The sequence below is a fragment of the Pelophylax lessonae genome (assembly GCF_965119305.1).
Source record: "Pelophylax lessonae genome assembly, chromosome: 1".
Taxonomy (NCBI): domain Eukaryota; kingdom Metazoa; phylum Chordata; class Amphibia; order Anura; family Ranidae; genus Pelophylax; species Pelophylax lessonae.
Genome location: NC_138768.1, coordinates 305,763,794 through 305,778,077, shown reverse-complemented (window position 1 = coordinate 305,778,077; position 14,284 = coordinate 305,763,794). Strand labels below are relative to the sequence as shown.

Here is a 14,284-nt window from a genome sequence, read left to right as displayed (position 1 = left end):
CCAGAGCACTCTGGAGAAGGTTTTTGTCCAGGATATCCCTGTACTTGGCCGCATTCATCTTTCCCTCGATTGCAACCAGTCGTCCTGTCCCTGCAGCTGAAAAACACCCCCACAGCATGATGCTGCCACCACCATGCTTCACTGTTGGGACTGTATTGGACAGGTGATGAGCAGTGCCTGGTTTTCTCCACACATACCGCTTAGAATTAAGGCCAAAAAGTTCTATTTTGGTCTCATCAGACCAGAGAATCTTATTTCTCACAATCTTGGAGTCCTTCAGGTGTTTTTTTAGCAAACTCCATGCGGGCTTTCATGTGTCTTACACTGAGGAGAGGCTTCCGTCGGGCCACTCTGCCATAAAGCCCCGACTGGTGGAGGGCTGCAGTGATGGTTGACTTTCTACAACTTTCTCCCATCTCCTGACTGCATCTCTGGAGCTCAGCCACAGTGATCTTTGGGTTCTTCTTTACCTCTCTCACCAAGGCTCTTCTCCCCCGATAGCTCAGTTTGGCCGGACGGCCAGCTCTAGGAAGGGTTCTGGTCATCCCAAACGTCTTCCATTTGAGGATTATGGAGGCCACTGTGCTCTTAGGAACCTTAAGTGCAGCAGAAATCTTTTTGTAACCTTGGCCAGATCTGTGCCTTGCCACAATTCTGTCTCTGAGCTCTTCAGGCAGTTCCTTTGACCTCATGATTCTCAGTTGCTCTGACATGCATTGTGATCTGGAAGGTCTTATATAGACAGGTGTGTGGCTTTCCTAATCAAGTCCAATCAGTATAATCAAACACAGCTGGACTCAAATGAAGGTGTAGAACCATCTCAAGGATGATCAGAAGAAATGGAAAGCACCTGAGTTAAATATATGAGTGTTACAGCAAAGGGTCTGAATACTTAGGACCATGTGATATTTCAGTTTTTCTTTTTTAATAAATCTGCAACAATGTCAACAATTCTGTGTTTTTCTGTCAGTATGGGGTGCTATGTGTACATTCATGAGGAAGAAGAATGAACCTAAATGATTTTAGCAAATGGCTGCAATATAACAAAGAGTGAAAAATTTAAGGGGGTCTGAATACTTTCCGTACCCACTGTATGCATGCGCTTCTGCGCGCAAGCATGGAGGGACGGGAGCTTAACCACATAACGACCGCCCAAGGCTGATATACTGCGGCAGGCAGCCGCTGCTGGGCAAAGTGACGTAGGGGTACATCACTCGCCCACGAGCCTCTAGGAGGCGATCGCACGGCGCCGGGGGCACGCTCCTGCTCATTCCCCGACATCCCCGCGCGAGTGACCGGCGGCTCCGATGGCCGCCGGCCACTCACAATCTCCCGCTGGAGAGGGAGAAAGGCAGATGGCCGATGTAAACACCGCTGTCTGTCATCCTCCCTGATGTAACTGCAGAGACTGTACGATCCTGCTATGTAGGATCGTATGTCTCTGTGGTTACATCACAAGCCACGCCCCCCACAGTTAGAATCCCGCCCTTAGGGATACATTTAACCCACTGATCACCAATAAAGTTAACCCCTTCCCTGCCAGTGTCATTTTTACAGTAACAGTGCATATGTATAGCACTGATTACTGTAGTAATGTCACTGGTACCCCCAAAAATGTCAGTCAAGGGTCCAAACTGTCCGCCTCAATGTCGCAGTCCCGCAAAAAAAATCGCAGATCGCCGCCATTTCTAGTTAAAAAAAACAATAAAAATGACATAAATCTTTCCTGTAGTTAGTAAACGCAATAACTTTTGCACAAACCAATCAAAATACGCTTATTGCGATTTTTTTTTTTTTTTACCAAAAATATGTAGCAGAAAACAAATTGGCCTAAAATGTAAAAAAATTTTGATTTTTACATTTTTTTATTTTATTTTTGAATTTCATATAAAAAAAATGTGAAAAATATTATTTTTTCAAAATTGTCGCTCTTTTTTTGTTTATAGCGCAAAAAGTAAAAATCGCACAGGTGATCAAATACCACCAAAAGAAAGCTCTGTTTGTGGGGAAAAAAGGTCATCAATTTCATTTGGGTACAGCGTCGCACAACCGCGCAATTGTCCGTTACCATCACGCAGTACCGAATCGCAAAATATGCCCTGGTCTTTGAGCAGCCAAACCTCGGGGTCTTAAGTGGTTAAAAAAAAAAATGTTTTTAAAATTATTTTATACATTTTTTTTTTTATTTTTCCATTGTCCCTTACATTTTTTATTTTTTTTTTAATCATTTTTCTTCCTATAACAAGAAATGTAAACAGCATGGCAGGTCATCTTTATGGAGACAGATCTCTCCTCTACCCTGGAAAGCATGAGATCAAGGGAAAAAAAAAATTAATCCCAGCTTTCCAAAAAATATATAAATTGCAGAATTTAGATCTGCCCTAACTAGAAGTGATATAATGCCAACACATGGGCAGCCATAAAAAAATTCCAGGGTCCCTTACACCGCTATAGGCCCTGGGCCCCCCCAAACCAGACCACCAACATCCCTGAGGGCCCACTCACTAGCCATTCCACTGAATCTGCCCACTGGCTATCCCGCCGAGTCCTTTAGTGCACCCATTTTTTTTTTTTAATGCCCTTACAACTTAATATATGAAAAAGAAAAAAGTGTATTGCAAGTCATCAGTGCTCTCAAGATTTAACAGTAATGAATTATAATTTGGCCAAAGAGCAGGAAAGAGACAGCCCCATATATTCAGCAAGAGAGATTCCCATATATTCAGCAAGAAATGGGAGAAGAATCTGGAGGAAAGATTTACAGTATTCATAGGGAAGTCCATCCAGTCCCAGGGCTTTATGATTCCGGAGCGTTTTAATGGTTTGCAGTTTCTTCACCCATAGCAGGAGCATATGATGAACAGAGCGCTAATGTTGGCAGTTTAGAACAGTTCCCTTTCATATGCAAGGGTCTCCTCTGTCTATAGCTACTTGGGTGGGACAAAGCCTGTTCTGCTGTTACTGCCCTGCTGTATTTTCCCAGATGGTGCTACTCATGGGTTTTGCTGCTGCATGATCCACATCATCACAATGCAGTTAGAACAACAGAAAAATGAATTTAGCAATAAAGGACTTGGTTTAAGTATGACAGACTTGATAGTTTTTGGCATACTACACAAGTTTAAACTGTTCCCAGAACACATTTACTAATCAAGGTATTCTCATGTGAAACTATTTCTGCAGTGTCAGACATATCTGAACAAACAAGATGTTATAACTATAAATCAAGGACAGCTACATGAAAAATAGAGAAGAATATACAGCATGAAAACGCCATTAACCCTTCAATCCCCCCTTTTATCATGAATATGATAAATCCATTTAACTCACTTGGGCAACAGGCTTGTCCAAGTCCGATCATCAGCTTTTTTTAATCATTTTGTTAATCTTTTTCTTAAAAGTACATACCAAATAGCAGTTATACAGGACAAGTATAACCAAAACAATAACACAGACAACGAGTGGGTAGAAAAAAGTTCTTACCACCTCACTTCCTGTGGGTGACCACCCTGTAAACACATCATACAATAAATAATAGGTATCCTGTGACAACTGAGTGGTGGCTGCTGCAAGTTTGTCTCTCATAATGGTTGTTTTTACTATTGCCTAATTCATTGTCAAATTATATGTTTTAAGGTGTTGTAAGGATTTACTTTGTTGTTTGAGTATATCTGTGATTGGACCTATGGGCATTGAAAAATCACCTTTCTCTTACGTCTAAGACAGTTGCAGCCCCTCATACAACCTTCACAAGTGGGTAATGGTGCCCTCTGCTGGAGCAAGCTAGGTAGTTTTAAATGTTAATAAAAAACTTTCTACACTTAAGCACACCTTCAGGGGGCCATTATTCCTGATCCAGTTACCACTGTCCTTCAGTTTATGCTGCCTAGCATCAGGAGTAGGCTAGGTTTCCCTGCTGGGACCTAGTGTCTGTTTCTTTTACCTTTCTTTCTTTAAAGAAGCCATGGTCGGGTAAGCCAAAGGCCGGTCAGGCCAGGTTCGGCGATCCAGTTCACCTCTTCCTGAAGGGACGCCCTCACCCGTTTCCGGGGTGGGGGGACGTCTGCGTTGTTTTCAGGAACCCTGGTTGTCCAGAATTCAGGACAGGTGGGTTCACAAACTGATTAGTTCAGGGTACAAGATCGAGTTTCGATCTCGCCCCGCAGACAGGTTCTTTCCATCAAACCTCCATCTGACTCCCGATCATTTTAGAGATCTCATGGGGGTGGTGCAAGATCTTCTCACCCAAGGAGTCATTGTGCCAGTGCCTTCACGGGACAGGTTTTGCGGTTTTTACTCCAACCTGTTCACAGTGCCCAGAAAAGAGGGCAAAGTGCATCCGATTCTGGACCTCAAGTCTCTGAACCACTTTGTGAGGGTACAGAAGTTCCGGATGGAATCCATCAGGTCGGTGGTGGCGTAGTTGAGTCCAGGGGACTGCTTGGCCTCCATCGACTTGAAGGATGCGTAGCTGCACATCCCTATCTATGAGGGTCATCAGAGATAACTCCATTTCGCAGTGGCAGAGGAGCATTACCAGTTTGTGGCGTTGCCCTTCGGTCTCGCTTCGGCTCCCAGGGTATTCACCAATGTTTTGGCTCCGGTGCCAATGTTTTGGCTCCGGTGCTGGCTTTACTACGTTTAAAGGGGATTGTGGTCCTCGGTTATCTGGACGACCTCCTGTTAAGGTCGAGCTCGTGTGCAACTTTGACGAGCGATCGGTCGGTCGGTCACGGTTTGGACGCTCCAGGAGTTCGGGTGGACCATCAACTTTCAAAAGTCGGCTCTGACTCCTTCGGTTCACCTCCCATACCTGGAGATGGTCCAGGACTCCGCTCAGGCAAAAGTATTTTTCCCGGAGAACAAGCTCCGGACCCTGCGGGACAGGATCAGGTCCCTCAGGACAACAATCTCTCCTCTCTACGGGCCTGTATGCGGTCCCTGGGTCTGATGGTTTCGGCTTTCGAAGCCACCCCATTTGCTCAATTTCACACAAGAACTCTGCAAGCAGAGATCCTTGCATGGTGGGACAGAACGCCTCAGTCGTTGGACAGGAGGATTTCTCTGAGCCCCCTCGCAAAATCGGATCTTTTGTAGGGAATCCTGTCACCAACTTTGACACAAGGCAAGTCCTTTCAGCCTCTGCTGTGGACGGTGCTCACCACGGATGCCAGCCTGTCAGGCTGGGGTGGAGTTCTGGGCACGCTTTGTGCCCAGGGGACGTGGTCGGCGGCGGAGGCCTCCATGCCGATAAACGTCTTGGAGCCCCGAGCAATCAAACTCTGCCTTTTCTGTTGGTCAACTCTGCTTCAGGGTTGACCCGTTCGGGTACAGACTGACAACGCCGCGGCGGTGGCTTACATCAATCACCAAGGGGGCACCAAGAGTGCCCGGGCGGCCAAGGAAGTGGCCGAGATCCTAGCTTGGGCCGAGACGCACGTTCCAGCAATTTCTGCCGTTCACATTCCAGGTGTGGAGAATTGGCAGGCGGACTATCTGAGTTGCCAGACCCTGGACAAGGGAGAATGGTCCCTGCATCGGGAGGTGTTTAGCCTCATTAGCGTCCCGTCTCAACAGGGTGGGAAGGTTCGTGGCCAGAACCTGTGATCCTCTGGTGGACGCCATGGATGCGTTAGTGGTGTCTTGGCACCGGTATCGGCTGATGTATGCCTTCCCTCCGATTCAACTGTTATCCAGGTTCCTCCGCAGGTTGGTGGTGGAACGGATGCAGGTCATTCTGGTAGCCCCAGACTGGCCGCGTCGTTCTTGGTATGCAGACATCATGCAGATGGTCGTCGAGCCTCCCTGGCAGCTTCCGCTGAGAGAAGATCTTCTCTCTCAAGAGACGATCTTCCATCCTGCTTTACAGTCTCTGGCTTTGACGGCGTGGCTGTTGAAAGCCAAGTCTTGAGGGACAAGGGTCTCCCGAATGCTGTCATTCCTACCTTACTGAAGGCTCAGAAAGCTACCTCTAGAAAAATGTATCATCGCACCTGGAAGGCGTATATTGCCTGGTGCGAGTCGCGAGGGTTTCATCCCCGCTCCTTTTTGGTGGCGAGGATTTTGGCCTTCCTTCAGGAAGGTGTGGATCAGCATTTGGAGCTGACCACGATAAAAGGTCAGTTGTCGGCCTTAGCCATTCTGTTCCAGCGTCCCTTGGCTACTAATTCCTTGATTCGCACCTTTATTTAAGGGGTGTAGCATCCGACTCCCCCGAGGAAGGCTCCTTTGCCTCCCTGGGACCTAAATTTGGTGTTATCCGTTTTACAACGGCCTCCCTTTGAGAACATCAAAGACATAACTCTGCCTGTGTTGTCCCAGAAAATTGCCTTTCTGCTAGCTATCACATCTGCTCGCAGGGTGTCTGAGTTGGCGGCTCTGTCTTGCCGTTCACCTTATCTGGTAGTTCATAGGGATAAAGTGGTCCTGCGACCCAATCAGTCTTTTCTCCCCAAGGTGGTGTCGACTTTCCACCTCAATGAGGATATTAGGTTGCCTTCGCTTTGTGCGAAGCCCAAGCATCCAAAGGAATTTGCCTTGCATTCCTTGGATGTGGTCCGGGGCGGTCAGGGTTTGCCTGTCTGCCATGGAGTATTTTAGAAAGTCTGATTCCCTGTTTGTCCTTCCTGAGGGACCTCAGAAGGGTTCGGCTGCGTCCGCTGCAACCATTTCTTAATGGATCAGACAGACGATTATTCAGGCCTATTCGATCAAGGGTCAGGTTCCTCCTTTCCCTGTAAAGGCACATTCTACTAGCGCTGTCAGTATCTGGTCGTCCGTGCACACTTTCACAAAATTCTACAAAATTGATGTGATGGCATCCTCGGATGCTTCCTTTTGGCTGCAAGGTTTTGAGTGCGGCGGTTGTTTGAAGAGACGTGTATTTTCTGTCTCTTCCTGGGGTGTTTTTTCTTGTTCTGGGTTAGCTCCTGTTTGAGCTTTGTTGCCCTGTTGGCTCAGTTGCTTTTTTCTGGCCTGATTGATACGTTGCCTTTTTGGCAGGTTGCGTCTTCCCACCCCTCACACCTGCACTTCTTTGGGACGTCCCACTCGTAAAGGCTGTATGAGGGGCTATGACTGTCGGAGGACGTAAGAGAAAATAGAGTTTTTGTAAGAACTTACAGTAAAACTCTTTTCTCTGAGTCCTCCGACAGTTGCAGCCCCCGCCCCTCTCGTTTTTTTTGGATATTGGGGTTATTGCCTTCCGGTACTGCTTGCTACAAAACTGAAGGACAGTGGTAACTGGATCAGGATAATGGCTGAGGGACGGCCCCATGGAGGTGTGCTTAAGTGTAGAAATTTTTTTTATTAACATTTAAAACTGCCTAGCTTGCTCCTGCAGAGGTCGCCATTACCCACTTGTGAAGGCTGTATGAGGGGCTGCGGCTGTCGGAGGACTCAGAGAAAAGAGTTTTACGGTAAGTTCTTACAAAAACTCTATTATTGGGAGTGCATCTGGTCTCTAGTAGATACTTTGAAAGTGTTCTGTAACCCCTTCTAATATATATACATGATGCAATACAAAATTGAGACATTGTGTATGCAGCCTGAAAAGGGTAAATAATTATCCACTTCAGTTCTGTGTACTCCTATTTCAGTGGCCAAACTATATAAGATCCATCATACTTTGGTTCCCACCATGTAATAGTGTTAGTGATCACGTCTGGCATAAGAATAGGGAGAGTAAAACATTTACACTTACACATGATGACTCCATTATCTTTAAGAATATACACCTTGTAATGTCCTACACAATAAAAACTAGATATGTTGCTAAATATCTTGGTATGGCATACTGCATCCTGAGGGAAAAACATTACCCAATAATACATAGGAATTTTGAAAATGGACCTTGGCTGTCTAATACCTGGGGACGTGAGTCTATTTTCCAGCATATTTCTTTGTTGACTCATCCTAAGGAACCTTACAGCACACACAGTCCAATTTGCAAGACCCTTGGTCAAGTCACCTGTTAGCACAGTAAATTTACCTAGTTGAGTCACCGTGGATTTGTCTAAATTTAACTGTGCTATTGGAGGTACTATTAGTGTGGGGCTCCAATCTCCTAGTATGTGAAAAGCATCCACACTATCCTTTCCTGCAGCTGCAATTTTATTTGACCATTTCTAAGTCAATACCATTCAGGACCCCGAGAGTAGTTCCTCCTAGGAGTGAGTCATACCAGGCTCTCTTCTTTCTACTGTTTGAATTAAGGTATATATGTTGGATGTGGTAATTTTAAAGATTACTTGAATATCTTGATTGGATATCAGTGTCAGTACAGGTACTAGCTATAGGTACCTGAGTGTTATTGTTAACCTTAGGGGTCAGATACTTGATACATACAGTATCTCACAAAAGGGAGTACACCCCTCACATTTTTGTAATTGTTTTATTCTATTATATCTTGAGCCCAATTAGCCATTTTCCTTCCCCGGTGGCATGTGACTCGTCAGTGTTACAAGGTCTCAGGTGTAAATGGGGAGTAGGTGTGTTAAATTTGGCTCTCTCATACCAGTCACTGGAAGTTAACCACTTCCATACCGAGTCATAGTAATATGACGTCGGCAAAGTGGTTGTACGGATCCGGGCGGCCGTCATATGACGTCCGCCCGCTCTAGCTGCTACTGCGCGCCCCCGGGGGCGCGCAGCGCAGCGATCAGGGATGAGGCTCGTCCCTCGGACATAGCCCATCCCTGATCAAGGTAAACAGCCAATAGAAATTGGCTGTTTACCATGTGATCGGCTGTGTCAATCACAGCCGATCACATGAGCGGCTCCAGCACGAGCCGCTCGTTCTCTCTGTAATGCGCGCCCCCGGGGGCGCGCAGAGCAGCGATGGGGGACGAGAAATTGGCTCTTTACCACGTGACCGGCTGTGTCCAATCACAGCCGGTCACAAATGTCAACAGAGAACAGGTAACTAGCTGTCACCGTGTTCTCCTCCTCACACACTGATCCTGTGTGAGGAAGAGAGTGTGCTAACAGCTAGTTACCGATTACAGTGCAGTGCACGCTAAACACACTGATTGCCCCCCCCCCAATAAAGAGCTCCTGTCACTAGCCCATCAAAGTACCCAAGTACCTGTCACCAGTCCATCGGGTACTCTGATGACAGGCACTCGGGTACTCTGATGGGCTGGTGACAGGTATTCGGGTACTCTGATGGGCTGGTGACAGGTATTCAGGTACTCTGATGACAGGTACTCGGGTACTCTGATGACAGGTACTCGGGTACTCTGATGACAGGTACTCGGGTACTCTGATGACAGGTACTCGGGTACTCTGATGACAGGTACTCGGGTACTCTGATGACAGGTACTCGGGTACTCTGATGACAGGTACGCAGGTACTCTGATGACAGGTACTCGGGTACTCTGATGACAGGTACTCGGGTACTCTGATGACAGGTACTCGGGTACTCTGATGACAGGTACGCAGGTACTCTGATGACAGGTACGCAGGTACTCTGACGGGTATGCAGGTACTCTGATGACAGGTACTCGGGTACTCTGATGACGGGTACTCGGGTACTCTGATGACGGATACTCGGGTACTCTGATGACAGATACTCGGGTACTCTGATGACAGGTACTCGGGTACTTTGAGTACCTGTCAACAGAGTACCCGTCATCAGAGTACCCGAGTACCTGTCACCTACCCATCAGAGTACCCGAGTACCTGTCACCTACCCATCAGAGTACCCAAGTACCTTCCACCTGCTCATGAGAGTACCTGACGCCTGAAGTACCCGAGTACTTGCCGCCTGCTCATCAGTACCCATCACGTATCAGTACTGATCATCAGTACCCATCAGTACAGTATCACCTATCAGTATCAGTACTACTCATCAGTACCTGTCACCTGCCCATCAGAGTACCCGAGTACCTGTCACCTGCCTATCGGAGTACCCGAGTACCTGCCACCTGCTCATCAGTACCAGAGTACCTGTCACCTGCCCAACAAAGTACCCGAGTACCTGTCACCCTTCATACAGCCACCATGTCCAAGTCCAAAAAGGTTTATATACGTCCTCCGTTTAAACCTAAATACCGGTGTTATGGCAGCAGATAGCTGCCATAACCCTGGTATTTTTTTAAACGGTGGACGGTTGGCTTTCCGATAAGGGTGGTCCCAGCGGCGGATTCGCCGTGGGATCACCCTTCCGGGATGGCGGAAGAGGTGCCCCTCCCGCCGCGTCCGGTCCTTTTCCCTGCTTACCAGACCCGCCGGCAGCGGGGAAAACGATCCGGTCCCGGATCCTCACAGACAGGATGTCGAGTGAGGGCAAGCTTGCCCTCACTTGACTCTATGGTCTTGGAGGACCGGAGCTACGGAAAATGTTGTTGCCTAGCAACCGGTTTAAAGGTCCTTTTTTTTCTTTTTCATTTTATATAATAATTTTTTTTTTTTTTTTCTATCTTTTAGTGTACTTGTGAGATCTGAGGACTTTTTGACCCCAGATCTCACAAAAAAGAGGTCCTGTCGTGCCTTTTTCTATTACAAGTAATGTTTACATTTTTTGTAATAGAAATAAAAATGATCAATTTTTTTAATAAAATAAATAGTAAAAAAAAAAAATTAAAGCGCCCTGTCCCCATTAGCTCGCGCGCAGAAGCGACGCATACGGAAACCCCGCCCACATATGTAAACAGTGTTCAAACCACACATGTGAGGTATCGCCGCGATCGTTGGAGCAAGGGGAATAATTTGAGCCCTAGACCTCCTCTGTAACTCAAAGATGGCAACCTGTAGAAATTTTTAAATTGTCGCCTATGGGGATTTTTCAGTACCAAAGTTTGTCGCCATTGCGTGAGCGTGTGCAATTTTGAAACATGACATGTTGGGTATCTATTTACTCAGCGTAACATTATCTTTCACATTATGGAAAAAAATTGGGCTAACTTTACTGGTTTCTTATTTTTTAATTAAAAAAAGTGATTTTTTCCAAAAAAATTGCGTTTGGAAGACCGCTGCGCAAATACGGTGTGATAAAAAATATTGCAATAATCTCCATTTTAATCTCTAGGGTCTCTGCTAAAAAAATATATATATATAATGTTTGGGGGTTCTAAGCAGTTTTCTAGCAAAACAACTGATTTTAGCTTGTAAACACCAAATGTCAAAAATAGGCCTAGGCAAGTGGCTAGGATGCATGATGATGCTCCTTGGATGTTGGGCCCCTCTATATGGCTAGGCTGTGAAAAAGTCTCACACATGTGGTATTGCCATACTCAGGAGGAGTGGCAGAATGTATTTTGGGGTGTCATTTTTGCTGTGTACATGCTATGTGTTAGGAATATCCTATAAATTGACAACTTTGTGTAAAAAAAAAAAAAGTTTTCATTTTTTTCCCACATTTTCCAAAAACCTGTGGAAAAAAATATGTTCAAACGACCCATAATGCCTCATAGAATATACGTTGGAGTGTTTGCTTTCCAAAATGGGGTCATTTTGTGGACTTTTCCATTGTATTGGTGCTCTAGGGCCTTGAAAAGTGTGATAGGTAGTAAGAAAGTTTTATGTGTATTTATGCTCCTAGAACGCCTGAAGGTGCTTCTTGGACGTGGAGTCTCTTTTTGTGGCCAGGCTGTGTAAAAGTCTCACACATGTGGTATCGCCATACTCGGAAGGAGTAGCAGAATGTATTTTTGGGTGTAATTTTTGCTGTGTACATGCTATGTGTTAGAAATAGCTTATAAATTGACAACTTTGTGGGAAAAAAAAGAAAAAAAAAATTTTTTCTTCATTTTCCCAAGAATTGTTGGAAAAAATTACAACTTCAAAAAACCCACCATGCCTCTTACTAAATACCTTGGACTGTCTACTTTACAAAAAGGGGTCATTTGGGTGGTATTTGTACTGTCCTGACATTTCAGGGCCTCAAGAAAGGAGATAGGCAGTCAGTACATCTGGTGTGATCAATTTTCAGTAATTGGTACCATAGCTTCTAGACTCAATAACTTTCACACAGACTAAATAATATACACTAATTTGGGTTAATTTTACCAGGGACATGTAGCAGTATACATTTTGGCCCAAATGTATGAAGAAAAATTAATTTTTTGCAAAATTTTATAATTGAAACTAAAAAAAAGTGTTTTTTTTTTCAAAATTTTTGCTCTTTTTTTGCATATATCACGAAAAAAAAAAACCCCAGTTGTGATCAAATACCACCAAAAGAAAGCTCAATTTGTGTGAAAAAAATGATAAAAATTTTGTTTGGTTACAGTGTAGCATGACTGAGCAATTGTCATTCAAATTGTGAGAGTGCTGAAAGCTGAAAATTGGTCTGGGCAGGAAGGGTGTCTAACTGCTTTGTATGGAAGCGGTTAAACATGGCACCTCATGGCATAGAACTCTGAGGATCTGAAAAAAAGAATTGTTGCTCTACATAAAGATGGCCTAGACTATAAGATGATTGCCAAGATCCTGAAACTGAGCTGCAGCACGATGGCCAAGACAATACAGCGAGCGGTTTAACAGGACAGGTTCTACTCAGAACAGGCCTCACCATGGTTGACCAAAGAAGTTGAGTGCACGTGCTCAGCGCCATATCCAGAGGTTGTCTTTGGGAAAATGACGAATGAGTGCTGCCAGCATTGCTGCAGATGTTGAAGGGGTGGAAGGTCAGCCTGTCAGTGCTCAGACTATACGCCCCACACTGCATGAAATTGGTCTGCATGGCTGTTGTCCCAGAAGGAAGCCTCTTCAAAAGATGATGCACAAGAAAGCTTGCAAACAGTTTGCTGAAGATAAGCAGACTAAGGACATGGATTACAGGAACCATGTCCTGTGGTCTGATGAGACCAAGATAAACTTATTTGGTTCAGATGGTGTCAATCGTGTGACGGCAACCAGGTGAGAAGTACAAAGACAAGTGTGTCTTGCCTACAGTCAAGCATGGTGGTGGGAGTGTCATGGTCTGGGGCTGCAGACACTGGGGAGCTACAGTTTATTGAGGGAACCATGAATGCCAACATGTACTGTGACATACTGAAGCAGAGCATGATCCCCTCCTTTCATGGACTGGGCCGCAGGGCAGTATTCCAACATAAGGACCCCAAACACACCTCCAAGACTACCACTGCCTTGCTAAAGAAGCTGAGGGTAAAGGTGATGAACTAGCCAAGCATGTCTCCAGTCCTAAACCCTATTGAGCATCTGTGGGAGGGTTTAGGACTGGAGACATGCTTGGCCTATTGAGCAAATGGAAGGTGGCAGAGCGCAAGGTCTCTAACATCCACCAGCTCCATGATGTCGTCATGGAGAAATGGAAGAGGACTCCAGTGGCAACCTGTGAAGCTCTGGTAAACTCCATGCCCATGTGGGTTAAGGCTGTGCTGGAAAATAATGGCTGTCACACAAAATATTGACACTTTGTGCCCAATTTGGACATTTTCACTTAGGGGTGTACTCACTTTTGTTTCCAGCAGTTTAGACATTAATGGCTGTGTTTTGAGTTATTTTGAGGGGACGGCAAATTTACACTGTTATACAAGCTGTACACTCACTACTTTACATTGTAGCAAAGTTTTATTTCTTAAGTGTTGTCACATGAAAAGATATAACAAAATAATTACAGAAATGTGAGGGGTGTACTCACTTTTGTGAGATACTGTACATATGCAAGACCAAAACATGTTCAATTAGTGATCTCTGAATCATTTATTATCAGTATGCTGGAATCTGTGGATCATTTTATGGAAGACCCGATCCATTTAGTTTTCGATCTCCTCTTACTTCTAGCCTCTCTTACATATGAAGGGGACGACAGTGGTTAGGTATGCTTCCATCACTTCCAATGATAGGAGGTCAGATTAATTGTAACATTCATAACACATGTGGAAACATTTGTGAACACAATTACTCCTGGTCTTGCACCTGTTTGTAACACTATACGGTCAAGGGGTACTGTAGCATTTATAACTACACAGAAAGCATTGGGCAAACAAGTAAAATCCCCTTGTGTGTGGGTTAGATCACTCTCCTCCCACCTCATGAATCTTTCCCCCATTTCTCTAGATTCTGTACTTCATACCACCAGGGTATCATGGATTGGGAATGTTTTTACATCTTTTTTTGCACCTTATGCACCCCAGGGGGAGTAACTACAGTAGATGTGGGCATAGGTGTGTGCATGGGCTTATTTGTTTTGTCATAGTCCTCAAAACACACAGGCCTGAATGAGCCTAAGTCCTCTGGAAGATACATGCAGTTCGTTATGATCCATGATGGCAGAAAGACCAACAAGATCAAAAAACTAAGTCCATACAGTGCTTTC

The 14,284-nt window shown here is 45.2% G+C and overlaps 1 protein-coding gene across 1 annotated transcript in view; it reads left to right on the top strand.

Moving 5' to 3' along the window:
* TPCN1 (two pore segment channel 1) overlaps positions 1-14,284 on the top strand; it is a 373,488-nt gene that overhangs the window by 299,683 nt on the left and 59,521 nt on the right. The gene's annotated exons all lie outside the window — the stretch shown is intronic.